The sequence below is a fragment of the Blennius ocellaris genome (genome assembly GCF_963422515.1).
Source record: "Blennius ocellaris genome assembly, chromosome: 10".
In the NCBI taxonomy this organism is placed as follows: domain Eukaryota; kingdom Metazoa; phylum Chordata; class Actinopteri; order Blenniiformes; family Blenniidae; genus Blennius; species Blennius ocellaris.
In genome coordinates, this window is record NC_137659.1 from 9,676,933 (window position 1) to 9,689,523 (window position 12,591).

The 12,591-nt window shown below is 38.7% G+C and overlaps 1 protein-coding gene across 1 annotated transcript in view; it reads right to left on the reverse strand.

Moving 5' to 3' along the window:
* Nucleotides 1-9,718: 9,718 nt before the first annotated feature.
* Nucleotides 9,719-12,591, reverse strand: part of LOC308135403 (junctophilin-1-like) — a 30,277-nt gene continuing 27,404 nt past the window's right edge. Inside the window, exon 7 of the mRNA XM_080503364.1 lies at nucleotides 9,719-10,805. The gene's annotated coding sequence lies outside the window, so the exon portion shown is untranslated. The remainder of the gene's footprint in view (nucleotides 10,806-12,591) is intronic.

A 12,591-nucleotide genomic window follows, 5' to 3' on the forward strand; every position in this document is an offset into this window, starting at 1 on the left:
GTGTGTTGAAGGAGCAACCGAAGCAGAGGCAGCGCCTCTTCTTTACCCCCCTTAGCCATTGTTTAAGTGTGCAGCGATAGTCGGAGAGGAGATCTGGAATCACCTCGTCGACTGGCCGTCGGCCCTTTCTGCTCGGAGCGGGAGAGTTGAGGGTTCAAGTCCAGGAGTTTACATGTTTACACCAGGGGGTCCACATACAGCCCAAGTTCATTTTAATACCCATTATTCTGGGGTCTGGTTTGGTTTTAAAGGGTTCAGAGTCACTATCAATATGGATTAAATAAGCTTTGATTTCCAGTCATGATCACTGTTTGTGTGAATGTGTCGTATTCACATGTATTTAAATAACAGTATATACATGCATATATTGATGACATACATGTCTGTATAAAATGATCATCACTGTTTTAAAAATGTGGAAATGTAATTTTAGATTAAAGCATGAGCACATGATTGCAAACCGAAAACTGCTAAAAGTTCTTTTTGAAATGTATTAAACAGCTACTTGGACTTGTTGTTATTATTAGTTTAATGGGTTTTGTTGTTTTATCTGCTTTCAAGAAACAAAATTATCTGTACACTTTGAATTATTTGAGTAATAAGTGGATACATCAATGGAACTATATTACTGTTACCATTTACGATCCATAAAGTATTTAATTGTTAAAAAAAAATTGATAGAATTTGATTTCAGATCCTTCAGTGGAGGCAAATTGCGGCACACATCAGTTTGTAGAACTTTGTTCTGGAGGTTGTTTATTTCTGACAGCCTTCAAAAATGATCCGGATGACAGAAATATGGATTGCCAGGTAAAAAGTTAAATTACATCCTATGAACATTGTTTCCTCTCATGATATCATTTGCATTAAGTGTAAATAACGTGGTGCTTGAACAGAAAAGCAAATGCACATGATAATAAATGCACAAACACAGCGTAAAATGATTAAAACCAGTTGTTTTTTTTTAATCGATCTCCTTAGAACCGTAAGTGAAAGAAAAGAAAAATACAAGATGACTAAGAACATCATGGGCACTGTTTCACCTGTGACAGTAAAGATATTATTCAGCATCAACCACTTTTGAAAAGGAAACAAAAAACAAAACAAAACAACAACAATATACAGCGAGGTCAACCTCCTATACAGATGTGATTGTTGAAGTAAAGCATGGAAAAAGGTTGACGCTCATTTCATCCACATAACTGGATCGTCTGCAGCTGCTGAGCTGAGGCCAGACGCCACATCAGCCGCTTCCACTGGAAAAAAAAAACAAAAAAACAACCTTCCAGAGACCCTCAGTCAACCTCACCCCCCCCCCCCCCCCCCCGGATCAAACAGCAGAATAACTCAGCAGTGCTGTTTGATCGCCTCCTCTCTCTTCTCACACAAACCTCTCTCTCCTCCGTCCAACCAGACCAGAGTCTGTTCTTCCATCAGTTTGCCTTCTCTTGACTAAGAGGCGCCAAACGACGCTCACAAATAAAAGTTGAAGGTGGAAATATAGCCCTGCAATTAAAAGCTTGTGTTTGTTATGCAGCTGCAATGGTACAATAGCGCCTTATCGAGACTTTAACACTTTCTGTGAGTTTGGACTGACGTTGGCAGGTCAATTGTTGTGGATTCAGGATTCATCCTGCGGCTGAAAACAGAGACTCTACTTTTAAATCATGACCACACTTCTTCCAGCGTGAACTTGCGTTGACCCGGTGAGCTACGCTTTTCCTGTGACGTCGCGGTGACTGCGTTTCAATTACCGCGACACAAGTCGAGGCCCACTGCTGTCTCTCCAAACAGATATCCGCATTTTAAACTTTCCTTTCAAGCTCCTATCTCTCAAAAATATTCCTCCTTCCACAGCTCTTTAATATTAAACTGAAAACGCATTCCTTACACAAAAAAAGTATGTTTTTAATCATATTAAAATATGTAAAATAGGTGATTGCATGAATTTTCTCTGTAAATTGTCCGATTGAAGTCGGCAAGCGTAGAACCAAATGGTGTTGATATTAAGTGACTGGATTTTGCTGACTGTGTCTCAGTCAGTGAAGCAGCTGTGTGTGGGAGGTCCAGTCACTGCTGCCTCTGTTATAACTACAATTACACAACAGAGACAGAATCAACAGAAATCAGGAGGACAAGACACTGAACATGGAGCGACTTTGAATATCGAAACAAGTGACGGAGGCCAGTTTATCCTCTTTAGGCTACTGACGGAGATCACAGCTTTAGAAGCTCCAACATGTTTTATAATGTCGCGTCAATAAAACAGTGAGGGCACCATCAAACTAGCACTGGGGTCTGCAACCTGTGGCGCCCCCTGTAGTGGCTCCCGGCAACTTTCACAGAAATAAGTGAAAATAAACTATTTTATTCTTGTTTTACTTTTGTTGCAATAAATGCATCTAAATAAAACATTTTTTTAAATAAAATATTCTTCAGTGTGCATGGATGTTGGCACATTATGAAATTAGGATGAAAACACTAAATACCAAAAAATGCAACAAAAAAAATAAATACTTAAAACAACTAAAGATGGTAAAATGGCAGAGAAAAAAAAAATGAAAACGGCTAAAAATATTACACAGTTGAATTTTGCTAGTGATACATGTTTAGGGGGAAAAAAACCCAAGATGGCTGAAGAAAGTGAAACTACTGCAGTGACTTTAAACGGTAAAAGAAAACAGCTAAGTTGCTCAAACAGCTAAAAAGAATGAAATTAAAATTGTGATGATAATAATGGCTGAAATAGTTTAAACAGTTAAAAACATCTACGATGGCTAAAACAGGCAAAAACTACTAAAACATCTTAAACCATTAAGAGTGGCATAAGAGGATACTAAAGTAAAAAAAAAAATCATTAAAAAGCACTAAAAGAAACAAAAATGTTGATGATGGATCTCCATTGAAGTTCTTGAATTTTCATGTATGCAACTTGAGCTCGATATAACAGATATACAGTATATGACAGTGTAAAAGCAGATGAAGTATGAAAGTTGCTCAATACTTTCAGGTTGCAGGTGGATTTCACTTTCATTGGGAGTAAAGTGGGGAAAAAAAACCCAAAAAACATCGGTTTGTTTCGGCCGTTAAGGTTGCAGAGCCCTGAGCTGGCCGGTGTGTTTACCAGACAAAGAACAGGCGCACTCCCACTAATACTGCACCTCCACTGTGAAGCACGGTGGAGGCAGCATCATGGTGTTCAGGTGGTTCCTCAATATTCAAGTGGGATCAATGGAGCGAAATTAAGAGAAATCAAGAGATTTACACTGCAAGACAACTTGGAACTCAGGGTATTATTTTCCAGCGACTTCACAACACATTTAGTTTACAGTTTTATTGCAATGAAATGGGTGTTATTGTCCTGGATGCCTGACGATTAATATGAGAACCATCCAAATAAAGTTACACGACGAAGTTTTGAGTGAAGTCGGATTTTATTTGATATTTTTTTAAAGGTAAGATAAATCGAACGCCTGCTGGTAAAAATGTCATCAAATGTGGTTAAAAAAAGCACTTTTTTTTACTCTTACTTGAGTATTTATATATTATACTTTGAACGGTTTATTTTTCACCTCTTCCGTTAATCTCATGTGTAAATTTGTCACCGCAGAAGTGGACTGCACTGAATTCCCTGAGGTGGAATGAAAATGTGTTTGCGTCAGTCTGATGAGCCAAAACAAACAAATAAAAACAACAATGCCTGTATGCTAAACTCAGAATAAGTCCAGCCATCGTTTTGGAGACGTATTTAAGACGACATTATTTTACTTTCCTGAATGTAAACGTATTTAGGATTTGTGTGTGAGCCCTTCCGCCCAGAAGTGCGTGGGCATCAGGTGTATTAGAAGGGGTTCAAAGGGAAAACACACCTTTAAAAAAAAAAAAGAAGATTAAACACACCTGAATCTTTTAATTAACTTGACATATTAAGAAAAAAAACAACTTAATATAAGAACATAAATCGCTGATCTGAAATCAGCTTAAAGCTCTGATTATTGAGACGTACAGCCTGTTATTTATCAGAAACCTGCAGGTTTGAGACGATCATTCAAACCATACTAGAGTCGAAGAAGCTGAAAAAAGTCCCATTTTACACTATACAAGCTTAACATTCTGCTTGAAACCAGCAGGTCACCGAACGAACCTTCACCACCTTAATTGTATTTAATCTGCATTCAACTAGAACCTTGTGGTTTATGGAACATGGAAATAGCAAATGCTGCTCACAATTTGAGCGCCTTATTCGGTAGTTTGAAACGTTTATACCATATCGAAGGTGTGAAACAAAAAGCACCATTGGCCTACTGGATGAAATACTGAATAATTTCCAATAAAAAAACTATTTGCTGTTATGAATTTATTCATTGTTGATTGCACTGTTTTAATAAGAGAATTACACAGAGGCTGGCTATTGATGGCTAAGTGGCATTAGCATAAAAACCTAAGAAATACTGCAGAAATTGTGCAAAAAAGAAAAAAACAAAACAAAAAACAACAACTGCAGCATATGATTTCAAATCACGTTTGGACATGAAAATAAAGCTTAAATTTAGAAACACTAATATCACTAAAAACCTGTTTGAAGTGAAAACGCATCATTTTTACTTTTCTGTTTTAGAAAAGCTTTACGTTTCCACGGCAACAATTTCAAAATGATGTCCAAAATGGCAAAAACACAGAAAACAAAGTCGTCAAGTGTGAGTTGGCACTATTTTATTGTTGCACTAAAACAAATATTTGTTGGTGATTATGTACAGTTTTTTTTTTACTGGTTTGGTTCACCTGAGAACAAATTAGGCCGAGATGAATTTGGCACCATGTGTGAAATCCTGAGAAATTTCTTAAAACACACTTTGAGATTTTCTTACTTAAAACTGTCCAACAAACGAATTCCCTGCAGTTTTTTTTTTGTTATTGGTATTAAAAATGGAGCACATCACATTTCTAAAGTGACATGATAAATAACCCTCGTGTTACTCAAACAGAAGCGACGCGCACGTTGAGACACTTTTATGCTTTTCAAGTGAATGTTTTCTCTTCATGCTTTCGATTTTCTCACCCTGCGTTTATGAGGGAAGAGCAATAAAATAAATATATAAATATAGTAGTACAATTTTAGTTGTACATAGTTCTGAAATTTAAATCTCTTTAGTTTTTACGTAAATGCAAATGTTAAACAACAAGCTTGTTGCTAATGGTTAAATAAAATTACATTACGTACATAAATGACAAACACTACAAGCCTGAAATGATTAATTCCAGAATATAACTTAACAGTTTGCGAACTTTATAACAAAAAGACATATTTACCGGAGGCTATTTATGAGTTTTTAATATAGTTTTTTTTCTCCCAATTTTGGCATTTTTCCTGTTTTTGGTGTTTTAAAAGAAAAACCAAAACAAACATTTTAAGCCACCTTGTGCTAATCTACAGGATTAATCTGACTATCTATACTGTGTATGTCTGAACACAGGCTAAGAAAATAAAGTATCAACAAATCACAAAACAAAGCATCCTATCTTCTAATAAAACTGCTCGTATTTATTTTTGTGTGCGCAAGTTCCTTTTCTTTTTTTTTTTTTAATTCCAAATATATTCCCCAAAATACAGAATTATCAGACCAAATGCCAAATGGATCTACAAACTGTTTAAAACAAGTTTTGAAAGAAAAAAAATGTATACAATAAATACCAAGCTCAAATGGTTTGCTTTTTTTTTTTTATAGCACAATTGTTTAAAGCAAAGCTCTTCAGTCACTGCACACAACTATGTGAATGTTCTTTCAGATTTAGTTGGAAATCAGCTTTAATGTTATTGAATTTAAGGTGACAATAACTTAACAGTAAAGGTTTCAGTGCGAGATTTGAAATCTCAGATTTTAAGATACATTTAATTGTGCTTCATCGGATGATTAAGTCATTAATTGAAGAAGTGTATCATCTCCATCCACCCCCCCCCCCCCTTGCAAACAGTTTATATACAGTATATAATATATCTTAATATTTTAGTGCTAAATTCAACAGCAAAACTTCAGTTTTTAGCTATAAAGTCACAAAATCCAACAGAATTCAAAAAGCCACAGTATCAGCACCTGTGAAACGGACAGCTTTTTAACTCAATCATGCATTAAAAAATGTAGACACTACAATGTTTTCACAGTAACTTCACACGGCCTTTCCTGTGGTTATCGATCACTTTGGAGAATACTTTCAATAGCTGACTACATTTGCTCAACATGTAAGATAAAGTGAAGGCTGTGGGTCCTGACACAGATCTGTTTAGATATGCACAAAATCAACTACAATATAGTATTCATTAAATTCACCAAGAAATAGAATATATTCTGCAAGTATAGTGCCACCTTGCAGGACAAAAAAAAAAAAAAAACCTCTCAACCTCAGGCCCCAGGATTCCCTTGAAGATCCAGCCGAGGTTTTGCCTGCTCTCAAACTGTTCAAATTAGATGTGCACATGAATAAAAATAAATTAATAAAATAACACTTTAATTTTTTTCCCCATGATTTTTGTGCTTCTGATTTCCATCTGGTTCAGTCCGTTTCTAACTATATCGATTAGTGTGAATGTTGATCTCACGATGACGACAGTGTCTCAGTTTAATGGGATTGGATCATATAAAAGTCAAACTGCGGTGGTGAACAATGACTAAAACCTCCACAGCTGCTCACAATGAGATGTACTACTGTTCAGAAAGCTCTGAAAATTAAAATAAAAAAACAAAGATGAGCAAATCACTCGATCCCATATCTTTAAAAAAACAAACAAACAGGAGAGCAACACTGAGGCCCCGTTTCCACGACAACGTCTCAAGCGGAAACGAATCATTTTCTGCGTGTTTTGCTTCAGAAAAGCTTTGCGTTTGGATGGAAACGGTTTGAAAATAATGTCCATTTACTTCCGGGAAAACGGCAGAAACTCTGAAAAGAATTTACTTTCCAGTCACACGTGTGCAGAAGAACTTTTCAGTTTTTAATTTTCACTTGAAAACGTTGTCGCGTAAACGGGCCCCGAGAGACGCTTTTACCCAGCAATAGATGTCACGTGTATAGCGTCTTGATATTAACAATACCAAAAGGAGCATTTCTTCTTCTTCTTTTTTTTTCTTTTTTCTTTAAATAATTACAAATGGCAAAATACTGACTGCTTGTTTGACCATAAGACAGCTGACAGCTTCTCAACCTTCTCTGTGAGAATGAAAGGCTGCCTGACTAAAAAAAAAAAAAAAAAAAAAAAAACGACATCTAAAGCGTTAAAATCCACCTTACTGTGAAAAACAGTATATGTCCACGAGTAAACCCATATTGAAATAAGCTCAAGTGCAAATATACAGAGATCGTAGTCTGGCATTAGCAGAGACAAACTAAAAATAACAACATACACAAGAAATGACTCTTTTCCTTCAAAGGAATCTTTTTTTGTTTGTTTTTTCTTTTTTTTTTTTTATAACATTGATGATCATTTTTACAATATATATTTTTTTTTACTTTGTGCATGGGTGTCAAACATGACAGAGGAGCTAAAACCCGTTCCACCACACGGTCGTAAACGGCTCGTGGGACGACCGAGCAAAGGTGCAAAAAAAAAAAGTTCAGAAAACATGGAGCAGAATGTTCCATTATAAGTTACGGCTTTGTGCAGTTTATTTACTGAGGATTGCAGTGTTTTGGTAAGAGTAGCGGTCGTAAGTCAACACCGAGACCTGAGACAATTCATCAGAGTGAATTTGGAGATAAATACTCTTACTGAAAAAGTAAGATCTTGATTTAAATTTTTAAGATGTGTAAGGTGACCCTGGGCTCATTTCAACCCTTTAGTGGACTGGTCGCAACGCACAGCCTGCATGTTTGACACCCTTATAATAGATCTAATAGATCCTACGTCCAAGATTAGATATATGTCATCTGGTAACTTTCTTTCAGTCAGCGAAACTGGTAAACAAAGTGACCCGTCAACAACAACAACAATAAAAGGCAAGGGTCATTTCCCCCAATTAAATCCCTCGTATTGCAGAACACAATCCTAATCTGGTGTTAATCTAATGGTTACTAATCAAGTCTGGTAAAATGAGCGAATTAAATAAAAAGTATTTTACAAACTATTTTTAAAAGCGATGCGATGATGGACTGTAAACCAGGAACACTGGGTTATTTACCAGCGGTCGGCTAAATCCAGCAGGATTATTGTGACTTTTCCCAGAGATTGTTGTGAAATGAACAAAAGTCACTTAGACAGGGTTACATCACCGAGGACAGAGGGGGTAAAAACAGTCTCACAGTATCACATTTTACTGGAAATTCTTCAAAATGATATTGTGAATTATTCCTCCGTTACATCCAGGGTGTGATTGTTTCAAGTGAAAACGCATCATTTTTGTGTTTTTTTTTCCCGTTTCGTGAAATGTTTCGCGTTTACATGAAACTATAAAACTACTACGTCCCAGCAGAATATGGACTGGGGGTCGAGACACTCTGGAGGCCGCGTTTTCAAAAAGTTGCACCCCCCCCCCCTCCCCCCGTTTCCATGGAAACAGTGTCGGTGCTTTTTCGGAAAGTTGAGTTTTCAGTGGCTCTGAGCACCGTTGTAGTATAAACGGACACCACAAATGAAAGTTTGGCATTTTCACTTGAAAAGGTTGTGTAAACGGGGCCTTGGTTGTCCTTCAGTGACAGTAAATGGTACTAAATGTAGTTATCGTGAACAGAATAAAAAAAAGTAAAAAAAAAGTTGCTTTCCCCATCTACACTGAGGCAAATGTGTTTCCAGAACACTCCAGAAGTTCATTACAGAGCCTTGCAGATCAGGCTTCCAGTAAACTAATAGCTAAAGCGCAACTAAAGTTTGTCGTTGTCACTTGAAAACATTTAACTAAAATGCATTTGACTTGATTTTTCAGGTATCGTTGATGAACGTAAACGAGAGCTCGAACGCCTGCAAAATCACACCCTGGTTCCAACGCTTTACCCAACATTTTATTTATATATAACTTATAAAGTGATGCAGTTTCACAGCAGTATGAAATGATTTATAACCCAGTAATACTGCCAAGCTTCCCAGTAAAACATGAAACCTTTAACATAACACGACCCAATTTCATTTCATAGCGAGAGAAAGTTATAACGTGATGATATATCGCCATGTTAAAATGTGATACCAGGAGACTTTTTAGGAGTTTTACGGCTGCGTTATGCTTCTGTATCCTATAAACATAGCATATTCCCACAGACGGATCCACTCTTGACTCCAGTTTGGAGTGAGACAGTCACAGTAATCCTGTCCGTGAATGTGTGTGTGCCATGAACACAAGCCGCTTTTAAAGTCAGTCAGTAAAGGAAGTTTGTTCACCTCTCTCATTCTCGTTTGCCAATCAAAACAGCAGGTACCCCCAGAGTTATGAAAACAGACTAAGACAGATATGAACAAATCAATAGACAGACTGATAGAAATAGAGCTCCTCTCCCAGGACCCGTCACGGGGGAGAGTGAGACGAGTGCTTCAAATTCCAGCCCGTGGCCCTTCTCACCCACCACCGTGTCACTCTGTAAAAGGGTAAGGCAGCTGTCGGCTTCCATCAGCTCAAAGTGCATCTCGGAACATATCCAGTCCACCACCCGCCCACCCACACACACTCACACACACACACACACAACCACACATTGCCGAAGCACACACACACAAATGCATGGGATGCGCACGCGCCTGGTTTCCATTTTCAATGCAATAGATTATTTTTGCTGGGTTTTTTTTTTGTTTTTATGTAAGAGAAAAAGTCCAGCGAAAGTTCCTGCGCCACATAGAAACTCCTCCCTCGTTGCACAATCGGGTTTCTCTGCATGCGTTGTGAGCAGATCGCAGTCTGTCTAAGCGAGCGATCGAGGCCCGGTGTTCAGTGAGGTGAAGAGCAGCTCCGTTAAAGTGCACGGCAGTGCCTAGCCGGCTCGCCTCAACGCGTCTCTGTGGCTGTTGAAGGAAAAAAAAAACGCGGCCGGCGACCGACCCCCCCCCGACCCCGGTGACGGTGCCGTCAGCTCTCCTGAGGGGTTGTATATGAAACAAATTGTCTTTAACTCAGCTGGACAAGGCACAAACTTTTTATTGCAGCATTTCAAACACTTCCAAACTTGCTTGAACAGTTGGGTGGCGGAGGAAGCTACAAGAAGGACAAGCACACACACACACACACACACACACACACACACACACACACACACACACACATACACACATACACACATACACACACACACACACACACACACACACACACACACACACACACACACACACACACACACACACACACTGGAGGCATTTATAGAAAGTATAGATGCCAGGCCTCACGCTTACTCACTCACATTCACTCTGCTCTCCAGGGCTCCTCTTATTTCTGACCCTGATAGAGAATCTGTAGATCGGGCCCGGGGGCCCTTCACCCAGCGGCAACCGCCTGCTTCAGCTTTCACTGCCCTCTGAGGGGAGTCACAAATCATGGCTGGGCCAATCGGCTCCGACTCGGGCACTAAAGACAGTCCATCCAAGGGTGGCAGTCTCATCTTTCTCCCTCCTCTGTTTTCTCCCTCTCACCTCTCCGTGCGGCTTCCTCCTCCTCCTCCTCCTCCTTCGCTCCTCTATTTTCAGTCGTCCATTTTGCTGGTCTGTCTGGTGCCATCTTTTTTTTTTTTCTGTGTGTGTGTGTGTGTGTGTGTGTGTGTGTGTTTTCTTTTTGGTTTAAAGGCCCCTTTGGCTTGTGAAGAGTGAGCGGCTCAGGCGGCGAGTCTGGACGAGTCCACTGTGATGGGGTTACACACAGAGCAGTGATGGTTAGTCATTGTGGACATATTACTTTTGGTTAATTTAACAAGTTGATTGACAAAAACCTTTAAGTTCAATTTTACAACCTCAAGGTTGGGATATAATTGCCAAAATATCTCTATTGCATCTCGATTTGTGTTTGCTGGATGATATGAACAGAGCATCTCCTGAACTGCAGGTATTGTGGGTGATTCCTGACCGCTGCAGTGTTCAGCATCTCATGAATAACGGTCCAAATAAAGAATAGCAGAACTGGCGACTGGGTCATGGACGGCAAGGCTCATTTATACATTTAGAGAGCAAAGACGTGTGTTTCAAGTCAGCGGATGAGCTGCTGTCGGTCAATATGATGCATTTAATGATAGAAAGGTGTCAGAAAAAGACACGTTGGGGCACAAGTTTGCAGAGGTACAATATATCTATAGCTAAGCGACTATACATTATATCTATATCTGAACTTCTAGAAGCTGCCGTAAAGATTATCACTCACTAGACTTCTGAAACCAAGAGCAGGGAATATAGATCATTGCTATGTTGCTATTGCAGAGACGTGTGTGAATGTTTATTTAAAAAACACAAAGTTGAGAGCTCGTTTGTGGGTTTGATTTGCTCATCTCGTCTCTTGTCTTCTTTATTTTAAGACGGGAGGAGAGAATAGGTCAGGCCATACTTCACGCCCAGACTATCTGCTTTTGAAATAGCACGGGTGGCTATTGACACACCCTAATTCTACTTGCACTTGGATCATGCACTTCAGATTGTTAAAATAGATCTTAGCAAGACCGTAGCAAAATAGACCACAATCCCCAAGAGCTTGAGTTCGGCTTCCACGGATCGTGACGGTATGACCAGCGACAAGAGTTTCTTGGTCTGTTGTGTTTTAAGGGTGTCGTGACGGAACGCGCAGTGACAATAAGGCATTCAATTCAATTCACGTTATCCTATCTGGTTGAAGAGAGGCTTAGTGGCCGAAGGTCATAGGTGAAGGTCACTGCCTACCCACACGTCGATGGGTCAAGAGAAATCCCTGGGAGGTGATGATAGAGATTATACACTGAGCCGCAGTGACATTATGCTCAGAATTGTGTTGGTTTCCTTTTTGCAAACACAACACAACATAAAAAAAAACTGTGATAAACTGAAGATCCTGACGTCTTTCTATCAGCACCAGCATTTCTTTCTGCAGCAATTTGAGGTAATAGCTTAAAAATGGAAGAAAAAAAACAAGCAAAACTGATTAGAAAAGAGATAAAATGGTTGAAATGTCCTTCCTTCTTGTGGCCAGAAGTCTCTATAACTCCTCCCTGTAAATAGCATTTGCTGCGTTTAATTTAATCCTTTGTGTGTTTAGATTTAGTCACTCTTAAGCTTTGTGCATATATTCAAAATGACTTATTTAATATTTATCCTGTCTTGTTTGTTTTTCAACTTTCTTTCAATATATTGTGTGTGGAGCAACACTCAAAGGAATTTATCCTCTGGGATTGTATTCTACCCTATTCCATTCTGTTCTATTGAAAAGAAGGACAAAATCGCTTAAATCAGGTACAAAAACACAGCTGAAAATTTTATGAAATGTTTCCCATCATAAATCATTATTGAAACTTCATAAATGCGACATAAGATCGTGTTTTTGTGCGCGTTTCAAAACTACTGTGCAAATGAAACCTCAGCAGTTGCGTCGGCCTCATTTTAAGGGCTGAACAGGTTTTGTGGCTCCAGTTAAATCTGATTTGGTCGAAAGTTTGTGGTCATAAAGGTTG